The sequence below is a fragment of the Hordeum vulgare genome, chromosome 2H (assembly GCF_904849725.1).
Source record: "Hordeum vulgare subsp. vulgare chromosome 2H, MorexV3_pseudomolecules_assembly, whole genome shotgun sequence".
Taxonomy (NCBI): domain Eukaryota; kingdom Viridiplantae; phylum Streptophyta; class Magnoliopsida; order Poales; family Poaceae; genus Hordeum; species Hordeum vulgare.
This window is the reverse complement of record NC_058519.1, coordinates 490,542,713-490,557,783: the sequence shown is the minus strand read 5'-3', so window position 1 is coordinate 490,557,783 and position 15,071 is coordinate 490,542,713. Positions and strand designations below refer to the sequence as shown.

The 15,071-nt window shown below is 42.3% G+C and overlaps 1 non-coding gene across 1 annotated transcript; it reads right to left on the bottom strand.

The window, feature by feature from the left end:
- Nucleotides 1–12,418: 12,418 nt before the first annotated feature.
- TRNAK-UUU lies at nucleotides 12,419–12,491 on the bottom strand. Its single transcript has one exon. It is a non-coding gene; the product is annotated as a tRNA-Lys (tRNA).
- Nucleotides 12,492–15,071: the final 2,580 nt, after the last annotated feature.

The window sequence follows — 15,071 nt, the reverse complement described above, 5'->3', positions numbered from 1 at the left end:
CAGTGACCCTAGGGTGGCGCACCAGACTTAGCGGTCTAGTGAGGCCAGACCAATAGGTCCATGGCGTCACAAGTGGAAAATACCAAAAGGAAAGAAAAAAAAGGAAAGAGGGAGGTGGGAAGGAAGGAGTGGACAATTTCCCCCAAACCGAATTGGGGTGGGAGTCCACCTCCTCCTTCGGCCGACGCCCTTGGGGCTCCCTTGAGCCACATGGCTAGCCCCTCCCCTCCTCCTATATATACTGGTGGTTTTAGGGCGTTTTGAGACACAACTTTGCCACGTGCAGCTAAAACCTATACCACATAGTTCTTCCTCTTGATTGGATTTCTGCGGAGCTCGGGCGGAGCCCTGCAGGAGTAGATCATCACCACCACCGGAGCGTCGTCACGCTACCGGAGAACTCATCTACTTCTCCATCTCTCTTGCTGGATCAAGAAGTCCGAGATCGTCATCGAGCTGTACGTGTGCTGAACGCGGAGGTGTCGTCCGTTCGGCGCTAGATCGGAACTGGATCATGGGACGATGGTGATTTGAATCACGAAGCTGTACCACTACATCAACCGCGTTTCTTAACGCTTCCCGCTTGGCAATATACAAGGGTATGTGGATCTAATCTCCTCTCGTAGATGGACATAACATGATAGGTCTTCGTGTGCGTAGGAAATTTTTTGTTTCCCATGCAACGTTCCCCAACAGTGGCATCATGAGCTAGGTTAATGCGTAGATGTTATCTCGAGTAGAACACAAAAGGTTTTTTGGGCGTTCATGTTCGATTTGCTGCCCTCCTTAGTCTTTTCTCGATTCGGCGGTATTGTTGGATTGAAGCGGCCCGGGCCGACATTACTCGTACGCTTACGAGAGACTGGTTTCATCGACTAACATTTAACTCGTTCCATAAAGATGACTGGCAGGTGCCTGTTTCTTCAACTTTAGTTGAATTGGTTTTGACCGAGGCGGTCCTTGGAGAGAGGTTAAATAGCAATTTGCACATCTCCATTGTGGTTTTTTGCATAAGTAAGATGCGATCATACTAGATACCCATAGCAGCCACGTAAAACATGCAACTACAAATTAGAGGATGTCTAACTTGTTTTTGCAGGGTATGCTTGTGATATGATATGGCCAATGACGTGATGTGATATACTGGATGTATGAGATGATCATGTTGTAATAGTTAATATCGACTTGCACGTCGGTGCTACGGCAACCGGCAGGAGCCATAGGGTTGTCTTTAAACTAACGTTTGTGTTTGCAAATGCGTTTACTATATTGCTAGGTCGTAGCTTTAGTAGTAATAGCATAGATAGCACGACAACCTCGATGGCGGCACGATGATGGAGATCATGGTGTGGCGTCGGTGACAAGAAGATCATGCCGGTGCTTTGGTGATGGAGATCAAGAAGCACAAGATGATGGTCATATCATGTCACTTATGAATTGCATGTGATGTTAATCCTTTTATGCACCTTATTTTTCTTAGAATGATGGTAGAATTATAAGGTGATCTCTCACTAAAATTTCAAGATGAAATTGTGTTCTCCCCGACTGTGCACCATTGCGACAGTTCGTCGTTTCGAGACACCACGTGATGATCAGGTGTGATAGACTCAACGTTCACATACAACGGGTGCAAAACAGTTGCACACGCGTAACACTCGGGTTAAACTTGATGAGCCTAGCATGTGCAGACATGGCCTCGGAACACAAGAGACCGAAAGGTCGAGCATGAATCGTATAGTTGATATGATTAGCATAGAGATGTTTACCACTAAAACTATTCTCAACTCACGTGATGATCGGACTTGAGTTAGTGGATTTGGATCATGTACCACTCAAATGACTAGAGAGATGTACTTTTTGAGTGGGAGTTTATCAGTAATTTGATTAGTTAAACTCTAATTATCTTAAACATAGTCTAAGCCCACTTTGCAACATTTTATGTTGTAGATCAATGGCTCACGCAGTAGCAACCCTGAATTTCAATACGTTCCTAGAGAAAACTAAGTTGAAAGATGATGGAAGCAACTTTGTAGACTGGGCTCATAATCTAAAGCTGCACCTGCAAGCTGGGTAGAAGGATTATGTCCTTAATGCTGCGCTAGGAGATGAACCACCCGCTACATCTAGCCAAGATGTTTTGAATGCCTGGTTAACACGTAAGGAGTACTACTCGGTAGTTCAATGTGCAGTCTTGTATGGTTAGAACCGGGACTTCAACGTCGCTTTGAGCGTCATGGAGCATATGAGATGTTCTAGGAGTTGAAGTTTATCTTTCAGAAGAACGCCCGAATCGAGAGGTATGAGACCTCCGATAAATTCTATGCTTGCAAGATGGAGGAGAATTCGTCTTTCAGTGAACATGTGCTCAAAATGTCTGGGTACTCAAACCGTCTAGCTGAGCTGGGGATTGAACTCCCACAAGAGGCTATCAATGACAGAATTCTTCAATCACTGCCACCTAGCTATAAGAGCTTTGTGTTGAACTATAACATGCAAGGAATGAACAAGTCACCCGGCGAGTTATTCGCGATGCTGAAAGTCGCACAGTCAGAACTCCGGAAAGAGAATCAAGTGTTGATGGTCAATAAGACCGCTGGTTTCAAGAGAAACGGCAAAGTCAAGAAGGGTAACTCCAAGAAGAGCGGCAAGCATGTTGCCAATCCGACAAAGAAACCCAAGGCTGGACCTAAGCCTGAAACAGAGTGTTATTATTCCAAGGGAATGGGTCACTGGAAGCGCAACTGCCCCAAGTATTTGGCTGACAAGAAGGCGGCCAAGGAAAAATCAGATATATTTGATATACATGTTATTGATGTGTACTTAACCAACTCTCTTAGTTGTAGCGACCAGACCTCAATCAGTCCAGTCTCTATGCATCTGTGTCATCCCTGGATCGGTATGCTGACACGCACAGTACTTCGATGGGTATTATAACAGAGTAGCAATCACACACATATTACAACGAATGTCTCAAAGAGAACTTATTACAATAATATGGCCTAAGGCCATCTAAATATGATAACAGCGGAAGGCTTGGAAGATAAAGTAGGTCCATCAACTCCAACGGCATAGCTGAGTGCAAAACAACGACCTATGGCGCTTACTCGATATCTGAAAAGTCTGCAACATGAACGTTGCAGCCCGAAACGGGTCAGCACATGGAATATGCTGGCAAGGTAACATATAGAGAGTGAACAGAAATAAAAGCTATATCTACATGCATATTTGGCTGGTGGAAAGCTCTATGGTTAACAGTTTTGCATAAAGCCAAATTTCTTCCTATATTAGTGGAACAAAGTTTATTTAACTACGTTGTTAGTTATTAAACAATGAGAAGGTTCCTCCAACTCAAACCCGAAAATAATCATCATTAACCCGCAAATTAATTTAGAGTGTTGAGATACACATGAAAATCCAAGAACCAGATACTCAAGATGTCCATAACCGGGGACACGGCTAATCATGATTAGTTTGTACACTCTGCATAAGTTGTGCACTTTTCCCACAAGACTCGAAATACATCCATGGTCGGAGAATTCGAGACACAGTCTTTCTGAAGCATTAACTCTCTACTTCTGGGTAGACCGTACCACCTATACCCTCTACATCTGCTAGTCTACCACTTCGAGAGCTTCACACAACTTACTCAACTATGCTAGAGCCCATAATAGCTTGCGGATGCACACGTAAGTTTCATGTATGAATAGTCTTATGATCCCTTTGAACCTGGGTGGCGGACCTTAGGATGATCACACGGTTCCCCCGGGATATCCTGACAGCCACTGGGGATTCCAGGGTGCCTCAAGCAATCCACCCAGATGTGTATTTAAGTAGCCAGCTTAAGTTAACCTTTAATTAACAATACTCACATCTGTCATGGAATCACTCACACAATAACGTCTACGAGCATACCATAGCAATAATAGCCTAACGTAGAAGTAACTCCCAAAGTTTAATAGTAAACAGGTAATAGGTTCTACCTCTGTATCTACTTCCCAATACCCACATGTTAATCAGATCCTAACCATCCAATGTGTGAGGGTGGATCTAATGCAATAAAAACGGGGTAATAAGGGATATGATCAAAGTGTTACTTGCCTTGCTGATGATCCGCAAAACCTAGGGACTCGTAGTAGCACGCTTCACACTCCGGGTATTCTATCGCAACAAACAATAGCACACATAAGCAACAATATAGATGCACGGGTACAATCGAATAATATCTAACCAGAAAGTTCAAGTAAAGAACTCCGTTTGCAAAAAGAATCAAATCAAACGGATCAACGAAACTCAAACTGCGAAAGAAACGAGATTCGTTTACTAATCTAGACTAAAGTCAAAATTTTATTTATAAAAATCTTGTGCAAGTGGATTAACGGAAAGAGATTTTCGTGACGAAAATTTGGGCGTTTGAATCACCTGATTCTGATAAACGAGCGAAAAGTTATACTAAAACGAAATTCGGATCAGGAATCGCGATCGAAATTAATCGTGAAAAAATCCTCGAAAATAAATCTGACGAACAGACGGACGAACGAACGTTCGTCGTCTGAAATTAATTAACGAACAGTGTTCGTTAAAACGAACGTACGAACGAACATCCGTTAATTAAATAAACCCAAAAAACTGAATATATATATATATGGTTTTTTTACCTCGCGTGGCGTGCTCCGGCGAGTGGCGGCGACCGGCGGCGAGCGGCGGCGGCTAGGGTTTGTGCGGCTTATAAAGGCCTCCGGGTCGGTTCTTTTTTTTAAATCAGACGAGATAGAAAATTAAAAAGAAAGTCCATATGAACTCCGATTTCGATGAAATAAATTTTGCCAGACTCCTAAAAATGAGCCCTACAACGTGGACATTTTTAAAAGGCAGAAATAATATTTTGAAAAACGCGTATTTTCGTAAATCCAATAAAATAGCAAATAAAATCCAATTTTTTTTTATTATTTGGCTTTAATATTTCCTCTCAAATATTTCTAAAATTTGGGAAAGTCATTTTATCTCCTCTCTCATATTTTTATATATGAAATATTTGAAGAGAAAAATAATTAAAATCAATGATCGTCTTTTCATTACTTGAGAAAATCCCAATATGAAAATAAATAAATTCCCAATTCTCTCCAAGGGTCCTTGAGTTGCTTAGAATTTTTAGGATCAGCAATTATGCAAATAAAATATGATATGCAAGATGCTCTAATGCAATAACATTCCAAATTGGAAATTTGGGATGTTACAGTAGTAGTGCATGGGTATTTGATACCAGTTCTATTGCTCATATTTGCAACTCGAAGCAGGAACTACGGAATAAACGAAGGCTCACGAAGGATGAAGTGACGATGCGCGTGGGAAATGGTTCCAAGGTTGATGCAATCGCCGTCGGTACAGTCTCACTTCAGTTACCATCAGGATTAGTTATGAACTTAAATAATTGTTATTTGTTGCATGTGTTAAGCATGAACATTATATCTGGATCTTGTTTATTGCGAGACGGTTACTCGTTTAAGTCAGAGAATAATGGTTGTTCTATTTCTATGAGTAATATCTTTTATGGTCATGCACCCAATGTGAGAGGATTGTTCATATTGAATCTTTATAGTGATGATACACATATACATAACATTGAGACCAAAAGATGTAGAGTTAACAATGATAGCGCCATGTTTTTATGGCACTGTCGCTTAGGTCATATTGGTGTAAAGCGCATGAAGAAACTCCATTCTGATGGGCTTTTGGAGTCGCTTGATTTTGAATCACTTGACACGTGCGAACCATGCCTCATGGGCAAGATGACTAAGACTCCGCTCTCCGGAACAATGGAGCGTGCAAGCGACTTGTTGGACATCATACATACTGATGTGTGCGGTCCAATGAGTGTGGAGGCGCACGGCGAATATCGTTATTTTCTCACCTTCACTGACGATTTGAGTAGGTATGGATATATGTACTTGATGAAGCACAAGTCTGAAACGTTTGAGAAGTTCAAGCAATTTTAGAGTGAAGATGAAAATCATCGTAACAAGAAGATCAAGTTCCTACGTTCTGATCGTGGGGGGTGAGTATCTGAGTTTCGAGTTTGGTGCTCACTTAAGACAATGTGGAATTATTTTACAGTTGACACTGCATGGAATACCACAACGTAATGGTGTGTCCGAACGTCGTAATCGTAATTTCTTAGAAATGGTGCGATTTATGATGTCTCTTACCGATTTGCCGTTATCGTTTTGGGGTTATGCATTAGAGACAGCTGCATTCACTTTAAATAGGGCACCATCAAAATCCGTTGAGACGACACCATGCGAGCTGTGGTATGGCAAAAGACCAAAGTTGTCGTTTCTTAAAGTTTGGGGATGTGATGCTTATGTCAAAAAGCTTCAACCTGAAAAGCTGGAACCCAAAGCGGAAAGGTGCGTCTTCATAGGTTACCTAAAGGATACAGTTGGGTACACCTTCTATCTCAAATCCGAGGGCAAAGTGTTTGTCGCTAAAAACGGAGCTTTTCTTGAGAAGGAGTTTCTCTTGAAAGAATTGAGTGGGAGGAAGATAGAACTTGATAAGGTTGTCGAACTTCTAATCCCTCTAGAGGGTGGCGCATGGGCAGGGGGAAACCTCTGTCAAAGCGACTCCGGTTGAGGAGGAAGTTAAAGATGATGATCATGAAACTTAGGATCAAGTTCCTCTCGGACCTCGCAGGTCGACAAGATCACGTACTGCTCCTGAGTGGTACGGTAATCCTGTCTTATCAATCATGTTGTTAGACAAGAATGAACCTGCGAATTATGAAGAATCAATGGTTGGCCCGGATTCCAACAAATGGCTGGAGGCCATGAAGTCCGAGATAGGATCTATGTATGAAAACAAAGTGTGGACTTTGGAAGTATTACCTGAAGGCTGCAAGGCTATTCAGAACAAATGGATCTTTAAGAAGAAGACGTACGGGGATGGTAATGTAACCATTTATAAAGCTCGACTTGTGGCAAAGGGTTTTTCACAAGTTCAAGGAGTTGACTACGATGAGGCGTTCTCACCAGTAGCGATGCTTAAATCCGTCCGAATCATGTTAGCGATAGCTTCATTTTTCGATTATGAAATCTGGCAGATGGATGTCAAAACAGCGTTCCTTAACGGTTTTCTTAAGGAAGAGTTGTATATGATGCAACCCGAAGGTTTTGTCGATCCAAAGAATGCTAACAAAGTATGCAAGCTCCAGCAATCCATTTATGGACTGGTGCAAGCATCTCGGAGTTGGAATAAGCGCTTTGATGAGGTGATCAAAGCATTTGGGTTTATACATGTGGTTGGAGAATCTTGTATTTACAAGAAAGTGAGTGGGAGCTCTTTGGCATTTCTAATATTATATGTGGATGACATATTACTGACTGGAAACAACGTGGAGTTTTTGGAGAGCGTAAAGGATTACTTGAATAAAAGTTTCTCTATGAAGGACCTAGGAGAAGCTGCTTACATTCTAGGCATTAAGATCTATAGGGATAGATCAAGACGCCTGATAGGACTTTCACAAAGCACATACCTTGATAGAGTTTTGAAGAAGTTCAAATGGAACAGTCCAAGAAGGGGTTCTTGCCAGTGTTACAAGGTATAAAATTGAGTAAGACTCAGTGCCCAGTAACTGCGGAAGGTAGAGAACAGATGAGTTCCTTCCCCTATGCTTCAGCCATAGGTTCTATCATGTATGCAATGATGTGCACTAGACCAGACGTCAGCTTGGCCATAAGTATGGCAGACAGGTTTCAAAGTAATCCAGGAGTGGATCACTGGACGGCGGTCAAGAATATTCTGAAGTACCTAAAAAGGACTAAGGAAATGTTTCTCGTTTATGGAGGTGACGAAGAGCTCGTCGTAAAGGGTTACGTCGACGCAAGCTTTGACACTGATCCGGATAACTTTAAGTCTCAAACCGGATACATATTTATTCTTAATGGGGTGCGGTAAGCTGGTGCAGTTCCAAGCAAAGTGTCGTAGCAGATTCTACATGTGAAGCGGAGTACATGGCTGCCTCGGAGGCAGCTAAGGAGGGTGCTTGGATGAAGCAGTTCATGACGGATCTTGGATTTGTGCAGAGCGCACTAAATCCAATAACTCTGTTCTTTGACAACACTGGTGCCATTGCTTTAGCTAAGGAACCAAGGTTTCACAAGAAAACCAGACACATCAAACGACGCTTCAACCTCATCCACGACTATGTCGAAGGAGAGGACGTAAATATTTGTAAAGTGCACACAGATCTGAATGTAGCATATCCGCTGACTAAACCTCTTCCATGGGCAAAACATGATCAACACCAGAATTGTATGGGTGTTAGATTTATTACAATATAAATTGTATGGCGATGTGAGCACTAGATTATTGACTCTAGTGCAAGTGGGAGACTGTTGGAAATATGCCCTAGAGGCAATGATAAAATAGTTATTATTATATTTCCTGTTTCAAGATAATCGTTTATTATCCATGCTATAATTGTATTGAATGAAAACACAGATACATGTGTGGATACATAGACAAAACAATGTTCCTAGCAAGCCTCTAGTTGGCTAGCCAATTGATCAAGGATGGTCAAGGTTTTCTGACCATATGCAAGTGTTTTCACTTGATAACTGGATCACATCATTAGGAGAATCGTGTGATGGACTAGACCCAAACTATAAACGTAGCATGTGATCGTGTCATTTTGTTGCTATTGTTTTCTGCGTGTCAAGTATTTATTCCTATGACCATGAGATCATATAACTCACTGACACCGGAGGAATACCTTGTGTGTATCAAACGTCACAATGTAACTGGGTGACTATAAAGGTGCTCTACAAGTATCTTCGAAGGTGTCCATTGAGTTAGTATGGATCAAGACTAGGATTTGTCACTCCGAGTGACGGAGAGGTATCTCGGGGCCCACTCGGTAATACAACATCACAAACAAGCCTTGCAAGCAATGTGACTAAATGTAAATCACGGGATCTTGTGTTATGGAACGAGTAAAGAGACTTGCCGGTAACAAGATTGAAATAGGTATACGAAATTACGGATACCGACGATCGATTCTTGGGCAAGTAACATACCGAAGGACAAAGGGAATGACATACGGGATTATATGAATCCTTGGCACTGAGGTTCAACCAATAAGATCTTCGGAGAATATGTAGGATCCAATATGGGCATCCAGGTCCCGCTATTGGATATTGACCGAGGAGTGTCTCGGGTCATGTCTACAGAGTTCTCGAACCCGCAGGGTCTGCACACTTAAGGTTCGATGATGTCTTAGTATAGTTGAGTTATATGTGTGGTTACCGAATGTTGTTTGGAGTCTCGTATGAGATCACAGACGTCACGAGGGTTTCCGTAATGGTCCTTAAACAAAGGTTGATATATAGGATGGTTTCATTTGGTCACTCAAAAGTTTCGGGCATTACCGATAGTGTACCGGGAGTGACGACTGGGTTCCGGGTATCCACCGGGAGGGGCCCACCCACCCGGGAGTGAGCCCAGTGACCCTAGGATGGCGCACCAGCCCTTAGTGGGCTGGTGAGGCTAGCCCAATAGGGCCATGGTGCCACAAGTGGAAAATACCAAAAGGAAAGAAAAAAAAAGGAAAGAGGGAGGTGGGAAGGAAGGAGTGGACTCCTTCCCCCAAACCGAATTGGGGTGGGAGTCCACCTCCTCCTTCGGCCGGCGCCCTTGGGGCTCCCTTGAGCCCCAAGGCTAGCCCCTCCCCTCCTCCTATATATACTGGTGGTTTTAGGGCTTTTTGAGACACAACTTTGCCACGTGCAACTCAAACCTATACCACGTAGTTCTTCCTCTAGATCGGATTTCTGCGGAGCTCGGGCGGAGCCCTGTAGGAGTAGATCATCACCACCACCGGAGCGTCGTCACGTTGCCGGAGAACTCATCTACTTCTATGTCTCTCTTGCTGGATCAAGAAGTACGAGATCGTCATCGAGTTGTACGTGTGCTGAACGTGGAGGTACCGTCCGTTCGGCGCTAGATCGAAACTGATCGTGGGACGACGTTGATTTAAATCACGAAGCTGTACCACTACATCAACCGCATTTGTTAACGCTTCCCGCTTAGCGATCTACAACGATATGTGGATCTAATATCCTCTCGTAGATGGACATCACCATGATAGGTCTTCGTGTGCGTAGGAATTTTTTTGTTTCCCATGCAACGTTCCCCAACACGACTCCCAGCGGTACTTCCGCTTACTAAGAAGCAAGAGGATAACTCCAAACAGATGAGAAGGAAAGGAGGAGATGAATGTGTACGTGAATGATTCTCCCAACTTTTCCAAATGCGGACCCCGTCTTGATAGTACGGACTATCCTATGACTCAGGTCCACCAACACTAAATCATACGAAGCAGTCCATCTTCTCGTTTAACATCCGAGAGGAAGAATAACCATCTCGTGCCATCTGATAACCTCTGAAAGCTCAAAGCACACGATTAGTCCACAAAGGTGTTGCCATCAACCATCAAAACAACTTAGGAAAGATTTTGCTCTTACATCCGCGAAGGACTAGCCTCACTCGAGTAGATCTTGACAAAGTAGGTGATCTACTTGACCTTACAAACTTCTTGGTTCAACTCCACACAATTTGAAGACTCTCAGGCGACACCTAACCAATCTAGGAGACATCTCTCTCCAAAAGGTAATAAATGTTGTTTTGATGATGAACTCCTTTCTCTTATGCTTCAAAAGATAGTCTCCTCAACACTCGATCACTCGCCCATAGAATTTGGCTCTGTAGAAGAGAATGATTGGGTGGAAAGCAACTTAAGGAGGCTAGAAATCAAGGATCTTATGGTAGTGGTAGGAATGAAATCCCTTGATCTCAACACATGGGTAGGTGATTCTCTCTCAGAAAATGAGTTGTAAAAGTGTAGTTTAGTTCTGATGGCTCTCTCTAAGAATAGGTGGTAATGGAAACGTATTTATAGCCTCCACCAAAAAATTCAACTGCTACAAGTTTAGTGCGAAACTCAATGATACCAAAATAAAATCTCGGTGGGACTGACTAGTGCAAAAAGTTTCATCTTTTGGCTTTTCGATGAAACCTAATGGAACAACTCGGAGAGACCGATCCGACATGACTTAGGCAGATCCGACATTTCAGAGATTCAGATCATTTCATCTCGGAGGTTCCGAAATGACTTTGATTGACATCAAAAAGTTGGTCAGACCGAATGCAGTCTCGGTGGCACCGAGAAGCTAGGGTTTGCCTTGTGGCTCTATCTTGGTGAAGCTCGGTGGGTCTGAATGTAAATGTTCGATGGAATGAGTTGACTATTTGGACTTTGGACATATTGATATGAGAATGTGGTTGAGGGTATCGGTGACAAAACTTTATGCACTTGAGCAACTGAGTCATCATCAATACCTCATCCTCTTTTAATAGTATTGCCTTTTTCTATGGACTCAATGTGATCAATGATCACTTAACCAAAGATGTAGAGTCTTGAAGTTTTTGCCAATCCATGTCATTAGCGTTTTGAGGGGTCCACAATCACCTATCCAAGTCATGCCATCATTGCACTTTTTTGAAATATACTCAAGTAGATCATTAGTTCAATGAGCTATATGTTGTGATGAATTAGCAAAACCACCAAAGGATAGGATGCACTTTCAGGCGTCCTGTGGAGCGCTACGATCAGCAACTTGTGGTGTTGGTACCAACGCGTTGTGATGCTACAATCACTACACGATGATGTTGCAACCGCCGAGCGCGATGGTGCTACATGTTGGGGTCGATGTTGGAGTCGACTTGCACAGATGCTGGATCCGGCTCGCGCTCATGTTGGAACCAGTGTGTCCAGATGTTAGAACAACGTCACGAGGACGTGTCGATGTTGGAACGAGCGCATTCAAATGCTGGCACCAGTATAAGATTTTGTTGCAATCAAAGTGGCCACCATGACAAGTGTTTTGGTTTGTTGGAACTGGTGCGAAAATTTTGCAATTTTGTAATTTTACTACCAACGGCGTTTTTGTTTGCTAGAATTAGCTTCAATTCTTGCTACCACCAGCATCTTTGTTTGCTGGAATATCACCCGTGTTTTCCATTATTTGCTATCACTATATTTTGGGTTTGCTGGAACCAATATCAAATTTTGCTATCATTGTTGTTTGCTGCAAGCCATGGCTGTCGTCGCCATTGATTTTGCAAGGGAAGGGGGGATGGGCAGCACCAGCAAGGGAGGGGGATGATCAACACCGTTGAAGGACGGATGCATGGTGCGCAGAAGAAGGGTAGCCGCCATGTATTTCTGTGTTTTTTCTCAGATTTTACATGTGAGGCACATAGATATCGGGAAACAAGTCCATTCGACGGCTATATGGGGACCAATCCAATGGCTAGCGTATGGCTACCGTGTGGCCGGCCGGCCGGCCGGTTAATAAAAACGAATCGCCGTCTGTGGGACTCGAACCCACGACCACATGGTTAAAAGCCATGCGCTCTACCAACTGAGCTAAGACGGCTGGTATTATTTTTTGTGCAGCACAGAATCTAATGGAGTATGCAAGCACCCTGCGGTCTTGCAGTTTTCCATCTCAAGCTAGTTGTCTGTACTTCGAAAATCAGTAAAGCGTGATTTGTCACGGAACAGAAAAGACCAAGGCTACGTTTAGGTTTAGTAATGATGGATTATGATAATATCATTCACACCACTATTTTTTCCTATTTAGATGTTTGTTGCACCCCGTTGTTGCCTACTTTTGTGGCTAGATATCTACTTTCTTTTTATTTTTTGAAACGGAATCAAAGATTGCCTCATCTATTAAATAAGCAGAAATGAATTGTGCAGTTAATTACGAAAAATCGGGCAAAAACCAATATAATAAGGACAAAGCCCGCTTCCATAGATTTTTTAGAAGTTTCACTAGGAGCTACATACGGAAGTATATAGACATACTTTATGGTATAAATTCATTTATTTTGTTTCGTATGTAGTCCTTTAAAATATCTTAAAAAGACTTATATATAGAAACGGAGGGAGTACTATAAACGGTTTTGCTAAAAATCAGTCAACTGAGACTTCACGAAGTCTCAGTCAATATTATAGTCCGTTGATTTTGCATTAGGATTCGTGCAAATAAATTTTTTTTCCTAGTTTTTTTTCTTTTTGCATACTATATTACGCGAAGTCTCGATCAACTGAGATCTAGACACTCCCTACTAAAAAAACAATCCCAGCAGGATTTGAGTTTGCTCTGCTCTTGTCGTCGTTACAGGCTGATGCCTCTTCTGACAGGTGTCTCCACGAAAACACATTTGCTACACTTAAAAAAATGTTTTGCTTTCCCAAATATAAAACGTTTTGCTTTCTTCCCATGGAAGTCCCAAATAAAGATATAAAATTGAACTAAAACCTAGTGTATCATATACTTACTCCGTTTTTAAATATAAGTATTTCTAGACATTCCACTGCAGACTACATACAAATATATATAGATATATATTTTAGAATGTAGATTCATTCATTTTACTTATATAAAGACTTATATATTTACAACGGAGGGAGTATATTCGTTCACAAATACTCTGTAGTTGTCCTGGACTCTTGGTCTATTTGTCAACTTACACAAAATGTACGCATTCATGAAGCACAAAAGATGGTGTCCCACATAAAGTAACTGGTGACACATAACTCGTTGAGTAACTTGATGTCCCAAACCGATTAAACTGAAGAAATATGAAATTCAACGGTGCAACCATCATGCTTAGATGGAGACTAAAGGGGAGATCTAAGATCCATCAGTTCTGTCTATTACCTTTGGCATGTTTAACAGATTTGTTCGTATATAATCATTCAATAGAAATAAAATTAGACACAAGTAGTGTTCAGTTTAAAAGGCGCATCTCTGTACCTCGTCCGAATGTCAGTCTCCATCAACACTAGGGTTTCTACAATTTAGACAATCGTACAAGAGGAGCCACCCAAAGTCCATAGATACAGAAGGGGAGAAGTTTGCCTTACCTTTGGACAGCAATGGAGGACAGCAGAATTTGGTTGGGGGGGCGCGCGGAGCAACATGGGCGATAAACAGAACAGCTCTGGCAGTTGGTCGCCTTGCTAGGTCGGATAAGCAGAGAGAGGGAGAGAAGCGAGAAGGGAAACAAATGGGCCATCCCTCCTCTGTCTCGTGTTTTGAGGAAACTCTACGAGGGTGTATTAGTCCAGATTTGTTCATTATTAGCTAATTTAGTCTTGATTTCGTTCATTATTAGCTAATTGAACAGATAACAACGCCAAGGGGGGCAATCAGCAAGAAGTAGACAGAGGGTTCAGAGGAAGGCAAATGAACAAGGGGGTATATGATCAAAGACGAGCGAACTAGGGAGTTTAAAATCAATTCTACCAGACTAAAGAGCACCAAAAACAATTGATAAGCTTGCCCAAAAAAAGTTGATAAGCTATTCATGTCTCGAGGTCAGCCCTAAAAACGATAATACTACATCCCGCCTTTAAAAATAGGGACACGCTCGTCAGATGTAGTGTCATATGCCTGAATTTGTGTTGTGCCCGTCACCCATTGCCAATGCAACCACCCCGCTCCTCGGGTGTTGAGCTCGAAAGCAATGTACTAGTGGATTTTCTAAAAACACAAAAACAGTTAGAAGTTATATATGGTAATCAACATCAGAGCATAAGAAGAGAACCAAAAAGGTCATCTAAAAATCAAGAAAAAGATGTTGTGGACGAAATAAAGCAGAGGTGTTGCTCACTTGTTTCTCTGCGCAAGGCCCATACGACACCAGCACACATAGCAAACCATCTGTAAAAAATGAGATTGACAAGGGAAGAATGGCAAAAGACAATGCAAAAAGGACAGCAAATAGCAAGACCCCAAACAGAAGGACTAGAACGAAAAGTGACAAGGAAGTACTAGCGGAAAAAGTCCACAACAGGCTTGCTAGCGGAAGAAAAAGTGTTGCGTCCGAATCAAGCCGAATGGAGTAATGCTCTCGCATAGGAAAAGGTGAAAATATAGGAAAGTTACAACCACTATGGAGCCATGCTGCACGAAAGGCGGAGATAAAATACCCAAACATTTCAA